Source organism: Geospiza fortis, unplaced genomic scaffold (genome assembly GCF_000277835.1).
Source record: "Geospiza fortis unplaced genomic scaffold, GeoFor_1.0 scaffold92, whole genome shotgun sequence".
NCBI classification, from domain to species: Eukaryota; Metazoa; Chordata; class Aves; order Passeriformes; family Thraupidae; genus Geospiza; species Geospiza fortis.
The window spans coordinates 2,142,683-2,147,399 of record NW_005054389.1 but is presented as its reverse complement, the minus strand read 5'-3'; the positions used below and the strand labels follow the sequence as shown (position 1 = coordinate 2,147,399).

Here is a 4,717-nt window from a genome sequence, read left to right as displayed (position 1 = left end):
TCTGTTGTTAAAGCCATGAATATGAAAAAAGGAGCAAAAATAATCTATACTCAATTCCACTCTCAGCCCAGTATCTTTCCATTTATTAAGGTGTTTGCCACCAGATAGTGCACTCTGAGAGGGGCAGATCAAGAGGAAGACTGACATTTTGGCAGTAGTAACAGTGAAGTACTCTGCTCTGTCAACAAAGTAATGTGTAGAGAGCTGCATCCAAAAATCACTTTGAGTATATTAGTGAAGTCAGCTCTAAGACTGTGTACAGGTGTGGCTTGTATGCCAAGGCACAACAGCAGCAAACATGCACACAAAAATCTGCTATAACCTGTTAGAGTGTCTGCCCTCTGTACACATCAGCCTTCCCCAAACTGGCACTCACTGCCTGGACTCCAGAAGCACCACCTTGCTCCTGGGCATGGCTCAACCCATCACCTGAGTATCTATGGCTATAAATAACCCACCACCCTCACATCTTCTCAAGACTAGCATGTGAATGTGGGGATCAATACTTCTAAAATCTGGCAAATTTGGAGGTTTTCCAGGCTACCTTGCTCTTGCTACCCTCTCTACAGGGAGCAATCTGATGAATAAAATTTGATGAATACAAAACACATGCTCTGCTCCTGGTTCTGCCACTAATCAGGTATGTGATTCTCAATAGTTTTATTTCCTCCACCCTGGAAGATAGAAAGAGGTAAGATCTTACCCTGTTTTCTTCATGAAATATTTCAAGGACCATCTCCACACTGCAGCTTAAGCATTAAGACTGCTGCAGTAACAGCTCTGCTCTGGGAGACTCCCAAGAGGCAAAGCAGAAAAATAAATGCATTGCACTGCCTTTTTGACTTAGGAACCCAGAGGAAATGGAAAAAAAAATTACTGCCGTATGAAAGCAAAGGGGAAAACAAGCAGACAATAACAGAATTCCCATTGGAGATCCTCACACCCTTTTCTTGGGCAATTTTTAAGAATTTGCATGGAAAATTTAACAAAAACACTATAGTATAAAATTTTGAGGAATTGTATAGAGACATGAAAAAGGCCAGTTCTAGTTTACAAATGCACTTAAATGTTACTTTGAGGGTAGATACTCACAGATGATGGCAAAAATCTGTCAGCTTCCTATAAATGTACCTTCATGTGACAACCACCTGCAGAAAAAGAACAAAGCAAGTCTTCAGCCAACATATCGCTGCAACAGATAACACAACTCTGAAAAAATGGTGGCTTCACATGAAATTTCTTCTTTTTAAAATCTTCTCAGAGGAACTTCAGAAGCAAACAAGTTATCTCAGTGGAGAAGTACTCATCTCCTGCAATTAATTAACATTTGACAGCAGCCTTGAGCCCTCAAATAACAAAAACATCGCTTACTAATGTAAAATATATTTTGACATCCTGGGTCCTTTGGGAGTGATTTACAATTTTAATATACTGACTGTCCTTGAAGATACAACATCCCCAGTTGCAAGTGTTACAAAGTTACTTGTTTCAGCTAATAAATGTAAGCTCTGACTCACTCCAATGCCTGGTGAGTGTCCCTTGATCCTGTGAGATGCAAGGGTGGCAGCTGGGATGGCCAGAAGTCATAGGCACTTTCCTATAACAATACTCTTTACACTAAAAGGGATCCCTGTATTTCTGCATGAAATATTTGAGTTATTTGAATGCAGTCCCCAAGAGCTGACCTATGCATCTGTCCGTGAATTAAGTAATTTTCACTTGGCTTGTTTTGTCCCTGCCTAGAGGAAAAAATAAATGAAATAAGTAACAGCTTTAAAAGCAGACAATGGGACAAAGCAAGGAAGTCTTCAGAAAAACTTTACAATAATGGAGGTAGACAGTGAATAGCCCCAATTCATATTTGTTTAAAAATAAACTTTAGAAAACAAACACATTTTAGCTGTTACATTGATTTCCATTATATTGGTGCCCTAAAATTTAGCACAAAGACAAGTCTTGAGTTCAGTTCTGTTATTCTAAACATTTGATGGGAAGGAAGCAAGGACGGGGCAGGAGAGGAAAAAAGCTTTTGTAGACTTAGATCACGTAGTCTCCTCTAATAGAAAGACTAAAAACCTCTGGATTAGTTTGTCACCTGCTGCAACACTGCAGAGTATAATTGAATTTAACCAACTGTACCCAATTTACAGCAGTAGAAGTGCTGACCTCCTACATGCTGACAACTCCTATTTTGCATCACAGATCTCTTTTGCATCTTTTAGCTAAATAACAAAACTTTAGGTACCATCTCTATTCTCTCAATGTTCCAAGCCATTTACAGTCCACAACTGTCAAGTAAAAAGTAAAAAAAAAAAACAAAAAACCATCATTTCCCCAGAAATCATCCTCTGGGGTATAATTGGTCTATAAAATCCCAGGGTCAGTTTTGATGACCTGGCTTTCCCTTCCCTTCTCCTCTCTTTTCTTCCGCTCCTGTTTTTGCAGGTTATTCCTTCACCTCACCCTGCTGTGTACCTGATACCTAAACTGAGGTATTTTCTAACTCCCCTGAAGGCTCAAGGCCACAGAGAGCAGGGAGCTGCCAGAGCTGCATGAGGAGCCTGTTCCCCAGAGCCCTCTGCTATGGTAGTTAAAGATGTCCTGCACAACCAAGCCACTGCTGGGACCATGGATATCAGCTTTCCATTGGCACATTATTTAATGCTTCTCCAAAAGGGAAGGATGTACTGTAATAGCTTGGTAGCAGAGAAAAGAACTGACAGTGAGAATTAAACCTTCATTTGCATGGACATCAAATCTGTGCATCGACTTGGGAGGGATCCAAAGTGCCTTTCACTCTTTTCTGTCTGTGTAGAAGGAGGACACAAACTGCAAAGATAAATGTGGGCACCAAAAATGAAGAAGCAGAAGCCCACACAGAAGGGAGTGAGGGGAATCAGTAGTTGTGGTTTTTTTCTCAGAACCAACCAGGAAGACTTGTGTGATCCTGGTAACAGATAAAGAACTGTTTAAGATTCAGAATTCAGGTGGGAACAGTTTCACAAACCTTTCTGTTCACTAAGTCTAGGGATACTGTTTCAGGCTCCAGGAAACCAAATTAAATTAAAAATACTGAAAAAGAGACACAAAGCATAAAGAATTGAATAGTAACTTGAAATTTGGTGAGAAAAAGCTTTTCAGTGAGTTGTACTCACTGCGAATAAGAATCAGAGGAAGAGAGCTGCTCGATGAAAGCCTTTACCAACCACAACAAAAAGAAACTCTAGAGAACAAACTGAACAGCAGTTTCAATGTGGAAAGAGAGAAGTGTCTGGCTGCAACTATTTGCTTTGCTCTGAGCCACCATTATCACAACACTGAACTCCCTTCCTATAAATCTTAGAATTTGGCTTAAAGATGACAGATGAGCACAAAAAAAGAACATGAGCACCACTGAAACATTAGCCCTCAGCACAGCAACTTGTATTAATCTGTGGCAAAGGGAATCTCGAGAAAGACAGTAGCAATGTGATTGTTTCCAGTTTGTTCTTTGTGCAGCCAGAGCCCAGGGAAATGTGTTGCTTTCTGCAAGCAGCACATGGCTGTAGAGAGAGCTGATGTCAGCAGACACACTGCGTGATTAACACTGGGCTCCTCAAGTCTTGCAAGGCTCTGCTACAAATCAAGATGGTACCAGCCAGAAAAGTAACATCCCTCATATTAAGCTGAATCAGACTTCTTGTAATTTTTTGTTTATTTTTCAGGCAAGTCGTTGCTATTATCATCTGATATTTCTGCTACCCTTAGTTTGCAAGTAACACCTAGAGCAGGAGACTGGTGCATCATAGGTGCTTTTAACACGCTCATCATTTCCAGCACCTGCACATGTACTGACTCTACAGCACAAGCATTGTGTTAAATTCACTGCAAGATGCATCTCTACCTCCACAACATCAGACTTTAACTGGTCTTTTAAGTACCAGTTAAGTAGCTTCCTGTGTGACACTGAACACATATATCTATTTCCCTTCTAGTTCTCAATATTCAGATCTGCCTATTTGTCACATTTCTCTACTTGCCCTTCTGTTAGTTAAATAAGAGAGTTGTCAATATCAATGTTTCCTCCTATTTCTCACAGATGACAGAAGTGTTAAATTTAAAACAAAACGTAATACCAGAACAAAACTTACCAACAACAAAATAATGTGTTTCTATAGTGCAAAATTAGTTTACATTAAGAAGCATCACTGGGGCAGTACATAAACCAGTCAGCTTTGTACAAATCTGTCAGCTCAGCAGAACCAGTCCTACCTGTTTCCAGAGCCTCACTGCTCCAGAGCAGATGGAAACCCCGCAGAAAGCACAACTTTAGTGCCTGTCGGTCACTAGCACGCATCCATGCGGGCAGATGTGAGCCGGCGCTGCTAGAAACCACCAGCCAACATGATTTACCAGAGACGTCCTCTGCAAAACGAGAGCACGATGCGCGCCGCCTTACGCATCACAACCTGCGAGGCTTCCCTCCAGCATCTGCTCCCTCGGTCCGTCCGCGCCCCTTGGCCAGGGTCTCCGTGGGGATGGACGGCCTCTTATAGCCCCCTGCTCGCCTCGCCTCTCCCCACGCCCTCGGGGGCCAGCCCACAGCCCCGCGTTACACATTGACGCCTTCCAGCTGCAGGCCGGTCCCGACGGGAAGCGCTCACCCGCGCAGTGACTGAAGCGCCCCAGGAGGTGACTGAAGGTCGCCCTGGCCGCGCCGATGTCACACACGGCCGAG

At 42.5% G+C, this 4,717-nt stretch overlaps 1 protein-coding gene across 1 annotated transcript in view; it reads right to left on the bottom strand.

The window, feature by feature from the left end:
- Positions 1-4,497, bottom strand: part of SLC16A9 (solute carrier family 16 member 9) — a 17,503-nt gene extending 13,006 nt beyond the window's left edge. The window contains exons 1-2 of the mRNA XM_005425556.2: positions 4,252-4,497; positions 1,093-1,148 (exon numbers count right to left, since the gene is read on the bottom strand). The gene's annotated coding sequence lies outside the window, so the exon portion shown is untranslated. The remainder of the gene's footprint in view (positions 1-1,092; positions 1,149-4,251) is intronic.
- Between the last annotated feature and the right edge of the window lie 220 nt (positions 4,498-4,717).